Raw genomic sequence first — 18,558 nt, 5'->3', positions numbered from 1 at the left:
AGTATTTTCTTGCAGTAGTGTAGAATATTGCTTAACATAATAGCATACATGTTTCTGGATACTGATTCGATTTCTTCCCACTACGGACCCTTTTTTCAAAATGGCCACAGGTTGACTAGTTGATACAATCGTGGTTACATTAGTTGATACGTGTATCGACTAATCCTGCTATTTATTCCATGTACTTTTTTAAGCCTATTTTTCAGCACATATGTTTTCAGACTTTCTTTTAACCTGGTTTTATGGTTTGCGGCATTGTCAATATTTTTACGCTGCCAATATTGTTTTCAACGTATTTTAGGTGATGCCTCAGTTCTATAGAAGAAAAATAAACAGAGCCATAAGTACTCCCCCGGATGTGATGTCGAGGGCGGCTGACGATGTTGTTCGCGGGCGATCATTGAGGAGTGTAGGCGTGTAGCTGAAGCATTTAGCACCGATAAAATGGCTTTGTCGCGTTTTAAAGCCAGGCGCAAAAATAATCCTAACGCAATTACAGGTTACGCTGCTGTTGCCCATGCACATTATACCTCAGCAAATGGAAGACGATTTGGGAAATCATGTCAAACGATTGGCCGACATATTTTTTGGAATCTCCCTTGAACAGTGTTGTAAACTAGCTTATGAATTTGCATTTCAAAACCAGCTGTTATGCCATTATCTTAGAAGATCAATGAAAAAAGCGGGAAAAGCTTGGTGGCTTGGTGACTCGGAAGGGCGACTGCATTTAATCGTCACACAGTTGATGAATTTTTCGACAACTTAGCACAGGTCATGGATGTGGACGATTTTCACCCTGAAGATATTTACAATCTCGATGAAACCGGGTGCACTACTGTTCAAACCCCACCTGAGATTGTTACAGCCAAGGGTAAAAAACAAGTGGGTGCAGCTACGTCTGCTGAAAGTGGTGAACTGGTTACGGTAGTCTACTACACCATCTGCGCCTCTGGAAATGTGCTTCCACCTATGTTTATATTTCCGCGCGTAAACTTCCACAATCACTTTATCATTGAAAGGCCACCGGGCTACACTGAAAAAGCAACAAAGTCTGGCTGGATTAATGAATAACTTTTTCTCGTTTATCTAGTTCAGTTTTATCATTTCAGTTCCAGAAAACGGGCAACCCAGATCCCGACCTATCAAATTCTTGCTTATCGTACGTATCGCCAAGCGAGATTCAAAAAATCCCAAATGACACGACTGATAAAGATTGAATTATCTGCAGAATAAATCATGGGAGGTGATTATGTGGTTGTCAAAGTAGACGGGTGATCTAGAAATGTACATTACATTGCTCGTATAGATTTGCTAGAAAATAATGAGTATGAGGGAGTTTTTCTGAAGAAGGTTTCTAGTCGAGTTTCTGTCGAAGCAGAGCACACTGGTTTTCTATTTGTTCCAAATGAAGATGATGGGGCTTCATTCTCTCAAGAGGATATAATATGCAGACTACCTCAGCCAACAATTCTTGCAGGATCAGCTCATAGATGTGTTCGACTTAAATTTGATTGCAATTTGAGAAAATGGAATGTAAATTAGGGATTGTCTACCACCATCCAGCAAACCATTTCGTTGAATGAGTTATTTTTTTTTTTGCCGCCGTTCCTGGTGAAACTTTCTCTCTCCTTCTTTTGAAACAAGTTATAAATGATGTTTGTGCCTCGTTCCATTCCATTCTTGGAGTAATTGCGTGATTTTGAGAAACTTTATGCAGAGTGTATCAACAAAACTACCACTGCGCATCAAGTAACCTTACCAGGCAGGATACTTGATACGTTTGACAAGGACATTTTGGCGACTGTAAGCGCTAAGTTAGGAAATGACTGAGAGCCCCATTTAGTGGTCATATGTGAGGGACCTATAAATGAATAAATAGGACAATCCAGAACGGCGATTACTCAAGCGGTATCTTTTATGGATCAGTAAAACTAAATTATGTATCAACTTACCTGCCTCTCCCCTAGACGTTTTAGCAGCCAGACAGACAGATTTTCTGGCATGGTTGTGAACATTACTTCGTTTTAGCATGCTATTTGTTTGTTTTTGGATGTGATTCGGAAATTTCAATACAAATCAAATAACTCAATGAATATTCTGTCTCCTTATATATTTTAATTGCTGTAGACCTGAGACGAGGCCCTGACTGAAAAACACCTAGAAAAACTACCTGGATATAAATCTGAAATTTTCCTTGGAAATTTAGTAACAAATAATGCCTTGTTCCCACTTCCAAAAGTTGCACGTTTGACGGAAAAAACGCTTTTACTACAAGAAATATGTGCTACGATCTGTCCTATATTCTCGACATTTCAAGCAATGAACAATTACTTCTGCATGACGTAACAATTGAATCAGCTGTTAGCGAGCGGATGAATCTTAGTTATTACTGCTCGATCTTGCGTTGAGTTGGGTAGCCTTACCATAGCCCTGTTAGTATTACTTATCGATTTTAATCGGTAAGTATGTTGATAGGTGTTTGTCTGTCTGTATGTCTGTTAGATGCACGCGATATCTCACGAAAGCGAGATTGAATCTGCTCCAGATTTTGCTTGTGTATTCATCTTATCTCGGACCAGAAGCCTATTGATTTTGGGTGAATTATGTCGTATAATTAGCGAGTTATTAATTAATTAGTGATGGGACACAGGGTGTCACTATGGAGTAAGAGCGCTGTTTTGGGGGATCCCCTAACTTTCGATCGATAAGTCTTTAGTCTCTGACCGATATTCTCGTCTAGTTATTTTAGGTAAGTTATGCTAAGACGCTGTTAAAAAGTATAAGTAAGTTATTAAACATTGGTAGATTCTTACCACGGATATGGGCCGTGCGACGAGGCCTTGAAAAACGCCCAGAAAAATGAGTTTCGTAGCGCACATCTGATAACTAAATAAATTCTTTAGTTTTGTATGAAAATGAACAGACTGAACGCATTACAGCTTTTCCACAATCCTGATGCGAAATTGAATATGAGGGGTTCCCGGAAATTCAATAATCATAGGTTTACAACAACGCAGCATAAGAACTATGCAATTCAAGAGCCCTACAGCACACTAACACAAATGTATTTCTGTATCATCTTGCCTGACCAAAATCAGATTTCCTCAGACAATCATAATTTATTAGGTAGATTACGAAAAATATGCCATACATGTAACCAACGACAAAAAATACCAACGGCCAAAATACTGATTGCATCGTAAATTGCATGTAAACCTTGTACGCATGCAGTACAGTATTTTCAAGGAATTCGAATTTCAAAGTTTACACTTTACAGATGACTTTTTTCATTTTAAAGAGGCACTACTTTCAAGAAAAAATTCATCAAAGTGATCTATATTCTCTCTCTGGGTCTGGGTCTTATTTCAATTTTCTTCCAAAAAATAGCACTAGGGCTTATAATTAACCGCTTGAACCCGGCAAGCCGGTTTACCGGCTTGTTTGAGTACGCTCTGTGCCCCGGCAAGCCGGTTTACCGGCTTGTTTTTCGTGTCGGAGGGAATCAACTTTATGATCTCGTATCTCAAGAACCACAATGAGTATTTAAATAAATTTTATATTGCATGAAAGCTTGTTATTGGGACTAATTATATTGTGATGATCGGTGCTCTAATATACGATGTTTCAGTAAAATTGGCAATTTGAAAGTGCGTATGAAATTATTGTATGATAACAAATATTTAATATAAAGAATTTCGATTTCTTGCCTAAATAGCCACATATTCAATCGACAATATATGTGGAGAATTTGAATAGCTTTTTATATACGTATCCAAAACGATTTTACGATGAGCCATTCAAATTTTATGACCAAATATATTAGATTATCTGTAGATTTAACAGCGACGCTGCGTCAAATTGATGTTCTCATTGAAGAGAGGCAACGTCTCGTCACGCACAACTTTACGCATATTACGCAAATGCAACTAAACGTGACGATATCCGCAATAACGTTACGTCGAGATGTTATTATTTAAATGTCCGCAGGAAGTAATTAATTAACCCGATGCTACGCATTCAAAATTCGCACTACGATTTGACTTTGACTGCCCGCTCAAGCCCCATTAAGTTGTGGTTACGTATACGCAATATGAACAAGATTGTGATTTTATTAGCGGATAAAGGAACAATAAAGACCATGAAAAATGTATGTACATAAAAGACTGCTTGCTAAAAATTTTAAATTGAATATTGCACTTCGTTGTGCCCGGAACAATGAAGAACATGAAAATATTAGGCAGACTAAATCCAATATTGCACTTTGTTGTGCCAGTTATACCAATGGTTGTTGGTTTCGTTACCTATACATAGGTACTCATTACAATATTTGTACTTATATACTGTCTCGCATCGTTTCAGCAACGCTTTGTCTTTAGCAGCTGGATTGGTTTTTTGGCAATAATGTAAATTTTGCTGCATACGACGCATCTATTATTAGAACTGGCGTTTTGCGGTAGGGTATCTAGTTCTGGCGACGCATATGATCTTGTTGGAATAAGAGTTGCTCTTTCTGCATTATTAGTTCTCTCAGATATTGATCCATCCACTTGCTTCGCCTAACATTCGTAAAATCAGATATTTTGATCTGCAGAGCAGGCAAGTACTTATTTTGGTTGATATTTGAACAAATACTCATGGGCGAATAAAACATTTTCCACGTGAAATTTTATATGACGATATTAACTTCACTTCGCTATTACTGCACGCAGTACTCGACGTCGCTACTTCAATCCATACAGGGTTAATATCATATCGAAACTCGGCGACCGATGTTCCGCTGAGAACGTCGTCGTGAAAGTTATCTTGCGCATTTTGCCACGCAATACGTTTCGAACGTACTTATCAACATCTTCATGACGGTAGTCACGTGATCGGCTTTGCGTAGCTGCGTAATCAGTGCGTCATGGCCGCTTATCGATGTTGTTCACCCGACACAATGATACACAATTAAATATTTAAATATAAAATTGGTTATATGGCAGCCACAATAGTAATTCGAATATCAACAAAAAGCTTATAAAAAACTCTTTATGAACATCAAATATTGGCAGTATATTTTGTACCAAACTAACAAAATTTAAAGCCAAAACTCACATACATGCAGAAAAATGACTGTTAGATTAGGGTCAATTTTATTAATTTTGACAAAATGTATTTCAAAATGGAAAATACATTCTGAATGCACGATAAAATTTCCTTTCGATTGAAATGTCTCACAACGTGCTACCTATAATTGGTAAAAAGTTACAAGCGTGCCAAATAGCCAGTATTTAGACTTATTTTATTGTTCTACCAATACGGCGCCGCGAACCTTCAGGGTGAGCGAGTAACTTCGCTCAGAGCCGTCAGAGTTCAAAGAGTTAAAAACAAAATTACAAAGTAGAGAATTACGAGATTTTCAGACATATAAAATATGAAAACCGATTTCCATTTACTTATAAATAACACGTTGTTATTCAAAATAACTGCAAAACATATATTAGCAATCATTCAAAATGTGTAGGCGAGATTTCTTGCTATCGACCAGGTCAAAAACAAAAAAAATTCCGCGTTATACTAGGTCTTATTTTAAGGGGAGGTCTTATTATCGGGGAAACACGGCAGCACCGTTGGTGCTTTCAAAGTATTCGTGCCAAGATGAACATAGTATGTGTACAAGGTTAGGGTTGTTCAGGTTGTGCGTCATCTTGGTACGAATACTTCCGGAGCCCCGCACCGTTAACTCTCTACTTTTATATTACTTTTGGTTAAATTAGGAATTTCCCATATTTCTAGCATTATCAAATTTTTGTTCGCAAAATTGACACCACATTTGAAATCGGAGCTCCAGAAGTATGTGCACCAAGATGGCGCACATCCTGAACATAGGATGTGTACCAGGTTAGGGTAAGGGTTGTGCGCCATCTTGGTGCACATACCTCACGAGCGCCTTGAAATCATTAAGTGAACACTTAACAATTAGAAATCATCGAACAAAGATATATTCTTGAAACAAAATAAACGTCAAGCCAAAATTCTGCAATAACTCTGCCGTCTCTCTAGTCTAGGACCATAAATGAATCTTAAAATCTCGCCACGCAAGTGTTTCATAGCAGTTAGTTCAGAATTTATTTGGGTCAAAGTCTTCAAAAACACCACGGTGTATTAAATTTAGAAGTTAATCGTATCGTTCATTAAATTCTTTATTATACAGTTGAACAGTTGGTGCTTGATCTATTTTTGCTGTAAACTCACTTTTTTAATTTACAATCACATTTACCTCATTTCCTCACTATAGCTATTCTACACGAGACGCGGATTATTACAATTGTACTGGCAGGTACAAAGTGCGCTTCTTTAAAATATATTCTTATTTGGCCGAGGAAAAAATCTTCGGCCAAATCGTCTGCCAGACTCTTCGCGTTGATGCAGAATTTTCCTATACTCGGGGTTTGTGTACCAAAGGAAATAACACCTGGCATAGGGACAAATTATTCAAAGTACTTTGAACATATAAGTATATTTTCGCGACCCAAATCATAATTAGATTTTGCGAGACTACTTTGGTAGTCCTTGCGTTGAAGAATGTAGAATTTAGCACTAGAATGCGCTGATGGTGATTGTTTTTACGCACTGGCAACTACGCCGCATGAAAACCACCCATAAATATATTCATCTTGTCAGAGTTACCAAGTTGCACACATAAACGGGTGTCTCAAAAATGTCGTGTGCCACGTGTTCCTCTTTGTCTTTACCAATTTGTATTTTTATGGTTTGAAAAATACAGATTATCGGCGGTTAGCAATCTTTGACGAGTTAAACAAGTAGGACACGTGGAGCGAGTGGGACACGTAGAGTGAGTGAGTCAAGTAGGCCGTGGGACAGTGGAAGCAAGTTTATCAAGGTAGATAACAAAACAAAAGTTGTAAAGTAAGCCGACCCTTCGCAGTCAAAAAAGAATTTTCAGGCTGCGGCAAATGGCTCTGCTGAGATATTGGAAGTCCAGCAGAGAAAGCAAGTGTCACAGTCTGAAGATGTTGCTACTGTGGTTGTAGTAGATGAATGATGTGGTTGTAGTAGATGATGGTTGTAGAAGACAAGAGAGCTACGCCCAAATATATGGACACGTTTGTTCGCAGTACAGTACGGTGTACCGTACCGTCAGATCACAGTCTACAAATATATTCACACCAAGCGAAGCAGTACAGTAGGACACAAAATGGCGTCCGATGGCCGCAGAACGTTTAATGACGTCATAGCAAACAAAAACAAATCTCACAGAGCTAACAGGTATATTTAAAATGAATAAAAGTAATAACCTTCTGGGAAACAATTTTATCTTCAACCACTGAAAATTTCAAAGCAAATGGTTCAGTATTCGAAGAGAAAAGCGATTTTTTAATATTTCCACTAGGTGTGTTATTCTGTGTCAAATAACAACAAGAACAACATAATATTGAAACGATCGTTATGTCCACTACGTGTCCAATAATAGACAAGAGAGCTACGCACAAATATATGAACACGTTAGACCAGAGCGAATCAGTCCTTACCGGTACCTTTGACGCTACCGGTACCCTCAAAAAAGTTCTGAATTTCCAGTAGCAAGAATTTTGCAGAATCAAAACGTACAGCCAGTCATGACACTGACTAAAATCCGTGTTCCCATGGATAAAAAATAATACAGCAAAATTTTAGACGAAATATCAAATTTCATAGAATTCACGCAAAATTTTGAAATAAATAAAAGTAATAGCCTTCTAACGAAAAAAACATCATTGACGAACTGAATACACGTCCGGCCGCCAGCGCAGCGATCAAAGAAGAGAGATCGAAAGACGCAATTTTTTCTCACCTGTAGTGAGTGGTCGGAGTACAGATCCGACAAAACAGCATTAAACAAAAGTCAACATAACATATAAATATATACACACAAAATAAACGCGGACGCTATGGTCCGCGACACAAGTTCATCAAGGACGATGAAGAACAAAAGTTGCAAAGTTTAATAAGTTTACAAGTGAAGCCGACGAGCCGCAGTCAAGAAGGGATTTTAGGCTTCGGCCAATACCAAAAGCTCTGCTAAGATATCGGAACCTAATAAAATCCCCGGGCCGGTAACGAACGCATCCAAGCTTCAAAAAAATCTAAACTAATCAATTTTTGCATATGTGAAACTATTTATTTTTCGCATGTTATTTGTTTATCCTGTTGTCCGAATAATTTTGTTTTTGGGTTTTATATTTAAATACGGTACGATTATTGCTTTCTGGTTACCAGTAGATGTGTCCAGATGATAGCCGAGACCAATATAGCCACCTACTCCTAACAAAACTTTAATTTATATATATATTTCAAATGTCGTCGAAATAGGGCTTCAACAACTGATTATCCCCATCTTGAATGATACCCATATGTGATTCTTTTTTCAAATACACCTCGAGCAAATGCGGACTCTAGGGCCACATTGTGTTGTTTTTCACAATTAAATTTATCGAAATAGTCACTTTGGAATAGTTCCGTATGATGATTGTTCCTACAGCAGATCCACCAACGACATTAAAATTCCATGAACACCAATACTAAATAGAAATACCAATTCTTTCACTAGAACTGTTTTCCGGGGATTTTAAGATATTCATTTCAAATACGGAAACTCGTCTACCGATGTAGGAATGCAAATTTCACATCAAGCTTTCCGAGTTGGCTGGTTTTCCGCAGTACTAAAAATACATCAGAGACTTAGAAATATGCTATGCATCACCATCACTCAAAACTATCAAGCACTCGTCATTTGAGGCCTTTCAACTCTAGTGGCTACCTGTCAAATAAATGAAAGCCGTCTCAATGTTAGCACCCTTGATGAGCTTTCATAATGTGTGTACGTTTTTTGTAGCGGCCATGATTCTAAACAGTGACCGCTTTTATTGTTTTTGTAAACTGGCAACTATCTTTGGGCCTTGAACATTGGCCGTTTTGGCGTTGGCGGGATCTCTTTCGGCGAAAGTAGATACTAGATTGGTAACGGGCTCTATATATATAGCCATCTCGATAAGCATATAATTATAGAGCCATTTGAGTGATGTACAAACACAGCCAGCCCATTTCATATATATACATGCTTTCTACGTAGACTATATGTACCAATATGATTGCCTCTGATATGATACATACATATTCAGCCGTTGGTAGAGGATGGATAAATACGATCATTCTCACAGCTGATCGCCTATATAATTAGTGCATTGAAGACGAAATCCAAAGCGGCTATTTATTGATCGAAATACGAAAAATTACTTACAACAAATGTGAGGTAGATGTAATAAATGACTGTGAAATAAGAATCAATCAGCTGTAAGCCTTATATCTTCTTATTTGCACTTCACTATGCATTCAAATTTAGCCGCTCTTGGTAAATGAACACGTACAGTTGCTTGCAATTTAGGATATCAGTATATCCTACTATTATGAATTCTAATTTAATATGTAGTGTTCAACTTTTCCCCTGAATTCTCCTTTGAAAACGTCAAGCCAAAACTGTTGGAACAGCATTACATCGAAACAATGGTGACCGTACATTTGAACCCATGTACATTTAAACCCATGTGTATATCCGCGGGTTCAATCAATATGCGGGTGCTAAAACCCATGGGTTAGGTTAGTATGAGTACAAATATCCGTAAAACCAAAAAAATTTCCATAGGTGCAATGGCATGCAGGTGCAATTGTCGTGGGTTCAAATGTACGTGGGTTCAAATGTAATGGAACCCGAAACAATATACAGGTGATTTTCCTAATTTTTTAAAATAACAAGATGAATTATTGCTTGCTGCACCATCTTGAGGCGACGCTGTTTTCGCAAAAAAACATTTGCGTTGTGAAAATTTTGTATTAATAATTTTTATTCTATTTCAAGGTTGCCCCTGACAAGTAGACCGAATGGTCATTTTGCGGGTATCCTGTCTATTCCGGGCAAATGCATGAATATAAACAAATATTTAGTGATCACTTGCTTTCGTTTTATTGTGCTTTTCTTAGATAGTTGAGAAGGAAAGATTTGATTTATTCCTAATGATATCATAATGCGCCATTCAGTATGAGCAAACAAACAATTATGCAGAATAAAATCATACTTTGTCAATGTTGATATGAGATATTTAAACCGATCGAGTTGATGTCGATTTCCTCCATTCGGGTTCAAAGGTAGGCTATAGTTTGAATTTCAGGGAAGCGCTAACATAATGCATGATTACGGATATGGACTGATAATTTATACCTTAATAACCTGTTCTTCGTAAATTGAATCAACATGGATTTGCTTAATCATCCAAATACGTCATTACTTAGTTAATTTGAACACCACAGTATTGAAAAAACGAATAAGGAAGTAATGTGCGCTGTTCATTCCATAACAATATTACTCAGATTTACTTGGAATCGTAACAATAAGTTGCATGTTTGGTCGGAAAATAGGTAGGTTAAACGCGATCTTTGCGCAAAAATTCACCGAGTTTACAAATGTCGATAAATAGGGAAGTCAACAAGGACGAATGAATATGGATCCTATGCGATTATTAGTTTAGCACTCTGCGTGTGGTCAAAGCATAGAATAGCAAGTTCAACTTCTCTCGGTGAAAATACTTTGATAGAAAAACGAGCAATGCCGAAATTTTTAGAATAAATTTCTCGAGAGATTTCTTCATTAAATTTGATAAATCACTCACAAAACAAAAAGTAAAGCAGCAGACAAGGAGACTTGTTTCGAAATGTCATGACCAGAAGGCCTACCTAATTATAGTGATAGATATCGACGTTAGTTGTTGCATTCACACAACTTACAGAAAACCCAACTTCCAAACAAACGTCACATGCAGTGCCATCGAGTCACGGCATCTCATTTAGGAGGGATCAGTGTACAAAAACTGTTCCATGCATCCAGTATTTAGGTTTCACTGAGAAAATATATTACTTCATAATTCTAGACTAGATCGTTGGTTGAAAAACTTCCAAAGGTTCTGACTATTTCGTACATTAAAATTAAATCCTCTATGCAATTTTTATGCAGTTGTTTTATATACCGAAAAGAAGAATTTAAAAAAATATGCTGCGATACGATTATTTATACCCAATTAAAGCCTGCCTCAGTTTGATGACGACGGCAATTATGATTCAAGTTACCGTCTGCCAAATCGTGATCTTCATCAAGGAACGAATATATAAAACGAACATCCAAAGCATAAAAGATATATTCAAGCCTGGAAATCTATCCTTTTCTATAAATGTTTTTATCATTATCACTGGAATTCTTGGTATATCGATGAATATTTGCTTTTCAGCGCACAATATATATTGTGTGCTGCATTCAGAAGGAAACACGATATGTAATGCAGTAGTCTATGTGAATTTTTATGACGCTTTAACGGTTCTCTATATATGTTTCCTAAATAGTATTTACATATCATTATGGTTTCGCCAAGCAATGTTCATTACAGAGCCGACTTTGAAACGACTTTCGTCCAAATGTTTAAAAATGTTTAGTTACTGTCAGGGTTGTTTTATATTGATACACGTCTTTGCCCCCATAACGTTTTTGTTTAGCGTAAGCAAGACATACAAAGTTAGTGAATGGAAATTTCTTTCATATTCCCTATTATTCATCCAGCTCGAAAATCAAATTGCCTCGCTGCTTTTATTCATAATCCCTTTAATCAGGCACCAACGTAGCGTGAAATATATACACCAAAATCACAGACCACCTGATCATTTGATAAAACTATTGAAACGATCTACCATAGCTACATTTGTTGCTGTTATGACAGACATAACAACAATTGTCATCTTCGCGGAGATTGAAGTTTATTTTTTATCCGTCAATTCTCTTATAAATATGTGCTGTCTTCTATTTTGCTTTGTGGACTGGGAAGAAAAACTTTTTCCTTGTGTGCTTTGTTGTAAAAATGAAAATGCAACCTCCGCACAAGTTTCTCTTAACGACGATAGACTTAATGAAGCAATACGAACCATTATGTAGGTTATCCAAGTCACCATGCATCGAATTGCAACTTCCATACCTTACACATTGTTTTTTTTTTTAAATTTTATTGGCTATTGTAATTTAAGTGCCTACACCTTTTATAAATATTGCATATATAAGGATTATCTTGAGAGTTCATTTCATGGTTTATCCTCCAGTTCACCAAAGCCTCTAAGTAGAATTGGTTGATATTTAGTCCTTTTGTATTAAATTAGGAGACAAAATTTCTTTGCATTCGCAAACCTTTTTTTATATTATATATTCTATATGGAAAAGAAAACATATCCATAAGAGTGTATATAGAAACTCAATAAAAGTTTCGTGTAAATTTATAAAATTTTAGGTTTATGTTCACAACTAAATCTACTTTTAGTTGAGTAAAATAGTCTTGAAGACAATTTTTAGAACTGAATAAAAATCGAACAATTGTTTTTCAGTATTTTGTTTTCAATTTTTGTTATATATACCAGGGCTACTCAACTATTTTCACCAAAGGTCCGTTTAAAAAACTTCAAAATTACTGGGGTCCGGACATTACAGAAAATTTATTTCTTTGAATAAACGAGACTTCAAATGCAATATTAAATTAAATACAAGAGCAATGAATGGCTCACAAATATGGACACAAATGTTGCACATCGGTAGCTGCGTATTTAAATCGTATCAAAGTCATCTAAAACTTTATAACGTTACTTATATTGCCAAAATATATAAGCAGACGCGGTCCAAATTAAATGGTCGAAAGGTCCGGATTTGGACCGCGGTCCGCTAGTTGAGTAGCCCTGATATATACTATGCATATTCTATTGGTTGTTACTTGCTCAGATGTTTCGATAGTACTGAGCAGTCAAGTTCATTGTTATACAAATATTTATATTTCAAAATATACTTTCCTATCAAGTCTTCTTGAAATATCTTATTCGCGCATCACGATGTATCCAAATTTAGCCGCTCGTGGTGAATGAACACGTGCAGAGGATTGCAATTTAGGATATCAGTATGAGTACTGGTACTTTTTTGATATTCTACGATTCCATACTACTATTATGTATCCTAATTTAACATGTACTGTCCAATTTTTCCCCTGAATTCTCTCTTGACGTAGTTCTTGCTCAAACATTTGCGTTGTGGAAATTTTGTATTCCTAATAATATTCATCCAGCTATTTCACGGTTTCACAAGTAGATCAAATGGTCATTTCCGGGGTATCTTGTCCATTTCGGGCAAAAGCGTGAATATAATATATATATATATAAAGAAATATTTAATCATCCCTTGCTTTCGTTTCACTGTGCTTTTCCTACAGCAAAACGATTTGATTGTTTGATATCATAATGTCCCCAGTAAATCTGAGTCAGAATGAGCAAATAAACAATTTTGTAAAAAAAAAACATATAGTGTCAATGTTGATATGAGGCAGTAAACCGATTCATTTACATCGAGTTGACGTAGATTTCCACCATAGTTATAGTTTGAATTTCAGGAAGGCGCTAACTCCAACATAATGCATGATTACGGGGATGGACGTTTATTTTATAACATGAAAACCTGTTCTTCGTAAATTGAATCAACATGGATTTGGTTTTTCATCCAGATGCATCATTACTTAGTAAATTTGAACATCACAGTATTAGGAAAACGAATAAGGAAGTAATGTGCGCTGTTCATTACACAACGACATTACTCAGATTTAGTTGGAATCGTAACAATGAGTTGCGTGTTTTGTCGGAATTCCTCTGCGCTAAAATAGTTAGATGCGCGAAAATTTACTTAGTTTACCTCTCCCGATAGATTGGAAAGTCAACCAGGCGGTCTAAACGTACGGATGAGTATGGCCTTCTGTGCGATTAGCAGTCTGGTACCATGAAAGCAAGTTCAACTTCTCTCGGTGAAAATACTTTGAAATAAAAACGAGCAATGCCGAAATTTTTAGAATAAATTTCTCGAGAGATTTCTCCGTGAAACTTGAGAAAATCACTTAAAATCAGAAAGTAAAGTAACAGACAAGAAAACGTGGTTCGAATTGTCATGACCAGACGGCCTACCTATAGATAGTGATAGATATCGACTTTAGTTGTTGTATAGCCATAGAAGATTCACACAACTTACAGAAAATCGAACTCTTGCAGACAAACGGCAAATGCAGTGCCGTCGAGTCACAGTATCTCATTTAAAAAGAATCAGTGCATAAAATCTGTTTCATGCACTTAATTAAAAATATATTACTTCAGATCGTTGGTTGTTAAATTTCCTAAAATATTGCATCGAATTTGATTCTATTTCGATAAATTTTCATGTTATCGTTTAGTTGGAATGTTCTTGGACGGATCGTTTTTGAAAACGCATATTGTCAAAACAAAAATGATCTTTTTTCGCAAACTAAATAAACAATTGCTTTTCCAAAAGTGTTGACAATTCTGTACATTAGGATTAGATTCTCTATGCATTTTGTTGCAGGTTTTATATATAACTAAGAGAAGAATTTGAAAAAACATGCTGCGGTACGATTACATATACGCAGTTGATGTCTGCCTCAGTTTGATGACGACGACAATTATGATTCAGCTTACCATCTGCCAAATAGCGATCTTTATCAAGAAACGAATATATAAAACGAATATCCAAAGCATAAAAGATATTATCAAGCCTGGAAATTTATCATTTTGTATCAATAGTCTTCTCATTCTCGTTGGGATATTTGGTATTTCCATGAATATGTGCTTAACAGTGTGGAATATGTATTGTTTGCTCAATGCAGAAGGGAACATGTATAGATGTTATGAAATAGTCGATGCGAATTTACGTGACGCCGTAATGGTTCTCCATACATGTTTCTTGAATATTATTTACATAGCATTATGGTTCCGCCAAGCAATGTTCATTACAGAGCCGACTTTGAAACGACTTTCGTCCAAATGTTTTAAAGTGTTTAGTTACTGTCAGGGTTGTTTTATATTAATATACGGCTTTGCCGCTATAATGTTTTGGTTTTGCGTAAGCTTGACATACATAGAGAAGAATTGGAAATTTCTTTCACATGTACTATTATTCACCCAGCTAGAAAATCAAATTGCCATGCTGGTTCTTTTCCTAATTCCTTTAATCAGGCACCAACGTAGCGTGAAATATCTACATCAGAATCAAAGACCACCTGATCATTTTATAAAATTATTGAAAAGATCTGCCATAGCTACATTTGTTGCCGTTTTAACAGACATAGCAGCAATACTCGTCTTTTCTGAGATTGCAGTATATTTTTTATCCATCAATTCTCTTATAAATATGTTCTGTCTTATATTTTGCTTTGTGGACTGGAGAGAAAAAATTTTTGCTTGTTTGCTTTGCTGTAAAATTGAAAACCCAACATCTAGACACGTTTTTCCGAACGACGATAGACGTAATGAAGCAATACAAACCATTATGTAGGTTGTCCATGTCATCATACATTGGCCATTTTTACTTTCAGTTCCTTTTGTAACCTTTTTTGAATATGGTATAAATAGGTATTATCATTAAAATTCACTTCCTGGTTTATCCTCCCGTAGTGCATAGACGATAACTAGTAAATACAGCCGTAATGCCAATTTGCAAAACTGAATAAAAATCCAGCGAATATTTTTTAGTATTTTTGTTTCCAATTTATATATATATATCTATACTAGGTTTATTTTATCGATTGTTGCTCAGATGTTTTGATATTAAGGTTTATTGCCATGCTAATGTTTTTATTTCAAAATATACTTCTTTATCAAGTCTTCTTGAAGTCTTCAGTATAATTAATGCACGTGACATTACGGAATCTTGAGGAGTGTTTCTCCATACACCCAGTCTGGGGCGATGGGGTCCGAGTAAAATGAGTCGCCGATTATATGCAAATTAGTATTTACACATCATGTTAAGCAGGATTTTTTATGTTAAGGTTTAGTGAAATGAGAGATTGCTATAAGACAGCATTTAAAAAAAAATTAACACGTTTTTGTGCTCTTGCGTTGTTTACAACTATCAACTATTAGAATTAAAAATATTGAAATCAAAAGCTTCCGTCTCATACACCTTTCAGCGGCTTCACTCAGGGTTTATTAGAAAAGGTTTCAATAATGGTGGTTTTACAGAAATAAAGTTGACTTCGATAATTTACCGCTTTGTCCCTAAATTCCATGTTTCGTTGTCCCATCCAAAGATGGGAAAAGGGCAAAATACGCTCCTATGAGAAGCCATCAAGTATTTTTTTCTATCAACGCGGTGAAAAAGTGCCTGTCCAGTGTGATCATAGCGATTTTTTCTTGCATAACCATACTTGTAAAAAATCGTAGAAAATATTTTCATCAAAATTTATTTGAAAACGCCATTTTGAATACGCCGATAATTTATTGCATTCTCTAAACAGCATGGAAATTCATCGAATTCAATCCAAAGTAAGATTAGCTGATTCCTGTTTGGCTGTTTTGTGCAATTTTATATCTATATATATCAAATATGGCTGAAATATTTCTCTCATTATACGTAAATGAAAAATAATATTGTACCAACTGTTTTGGAGCAGATAAAATAGACAGCTAGGATATCGATTTTTTTTAAAATCACAAATTTGCTATTCGTCTCCATTACTGAAGAAATTATTCTCTTCCGTAATGGGCTGTCATATATAGACAGTGAGTACACATATATAAAAAAGTCTTATATATATATGCACTGGGATCAAATTCGAATTATCACATTTCTCGGTATGAAAACTTCTGTTACAACAGAAACAGTCTTGCTAACTAAACCGAGTCACTGGTTACCACGACGCGTTTTTAGTTCAGCTGCTGATGGTCAAAACGTGCCGGTGGTGCTTGTAAATTGTACCTCCATTCCATCGGCGATAAGTCGTTGCAATCAAGTCATTTTTATAAGTTTGCAACATGCCATCAATTTTGAAAATTATGATAAAGGGGGATAAGCTGCATATAATTTCACTTTTCGCATGTGGTTTCGTACAGTTTATCGGATTCCGTAACATTATCGATTACATAGCCTCAGCCATCACCAGTGCTCCTCGCTAACGTGAAACCCAACGTCGGGAAGCGTTGACGTCCGTTCTCAGACTGATTGGTGTTTTTCAAGTATCCAACCCTAATAATTGGTCCAGCAATAGAGATGATTACACTTAGTAAAAAGCTGCATGCAACTTATTGCACTCATCTGGAAGCAAGCCCAGTAAGTTGACACGTATGGATTATCTAAGCTTTGTAGCCAATGGAAATGAAGCCAAGGGAATTTTATAAATGTAGCTATAGTATTGGCGTACTTTTAACGAGGCTGTATATGATTCGATATTGTTTAGTCCAGTATATTCCTAGTATCGCAGCAATATCAACAATATCTGCCTCGAAAGCCAATGGCGAATTTCGATTTGTTCATAGATTGATTCACTATAAAGATGACTATTGTGTTCTTTTTATCGACAGAAAGCTTCGATTTAGGAAATGTACGCAAGACGTTTATCGTCGGTCAGGTACAGTTTGTACGTACGTCTTGGATTCAGTTTGCGAGCTTGGGTGTTATTCGTATTTCAATACGTAGGTATTGTGAAATGGGTTATGTTTACGCAATGTGTTGCCGTTGTTGATCAAATCGCTCAAAGTGAGGTACTATTTGGCACCTTTCTTCTTTCAATAGAAATAGCAGCTGACGTTCTGCAATTTTACTTCACTGCTTCGCTTGTCTAGGTCGCTGACAATTATGAGGTGACAATAATGAAGGACGACTAGGATTTATTAGAGTGAGGCTTGGATTTTTGTATCATTTGTTGTATACGCCAGCTCGCCGTGTTTGTGGAATATCGTAATGAAACTTTAAACTGGTTTCATTTAAATTAGTAAATAGATAGGACGAAAGGGAATATTCCAGAAAGCGTTATGTAGCCGAGTTGGGTTTTCATGTACATCGCTAAGTTCAGTCTGTGACCCTAACACGGTGCTTAGCGAGTGAGTTTCGTACACTCTGTGTGGTAGAGGGTTAATCTACGTTGTATAGCTGTTTAGGTTTTACGAGACTGTTGAGGAGTTGTAATTTTATTCGATTGTTCATTTTTTATGCATATTAATTCTTTAATTTTCATTTTTCATAACTTAATCATTTAGCACACAAAAAAGCCTTTTATATTCTCTTCAGGTGAGTACAGATTTTCAAGAATTTTGTTATGTGGTCGTAACTAGGAGGTTTTAGTGACAAAAACGACCTCACTCGGCGAAAAATTACCGAAAAATTATTTAATCTCGTTTAGGAAACTCATACTCGAACTCGTTGAACATGTAATATTTGCAATCATTTGAATATTTGTTCATGCATATATACACGATTCAAAATAAGATTTACGCTAATTTTAATAGGAATTGCTCTTGGAACGATGCCGTTTGGGATTGATTAAAATTTCGTGATCCTAGAATATTTCGGTCATACGGTCTTGAAGCATTGTCGATTTGACGATACCTTGTGACATTGCAAAACCTAATATGAAGCCCAACAACATTTAAACGGCATAAATAGAATATCTCGTGCCG

General features: G+C 36.2%; 1 protein-coding gene across 1 annotated transcript in view; it reads left to right on the top strand.

The window, feature by feature from the left end:
• Positions 1–18,105: 18,105 nt before the first annotated feature.
• Positions 18,106–18,558, top strand: part of LOC120340877 (titin-like) — a 99,494-nt gene continuing 99,041 nt past the window's right edge. Inside the window, exon 1 of the mRNA XM_078115256.1 lies at positions 18,106–18,169. The gene's annotated coding sequence lies outside the window, so the exon portion shown is untranslated. The remainder of the gene's footprint in view (positions 18,170–18,558) is intronic.

This window comes from Styela clava, chromosome 1, assembly GCF_964204865.1.
Source record: "Styela clava chromosome 1, kaStyClav1.hap1.2, whole genome shotgun sequence".
NCBI classification, from domain to species: Eukaryota; Metazoa; Chordata; class Ascidiacea; order Stolidobranchia; family Styelidae; genus Styela; species Styela clava.
Note: the sequence above shows the minus strand (reverse complement) of the source record. Positions and strands in the feature narration are given on the sequence as shown.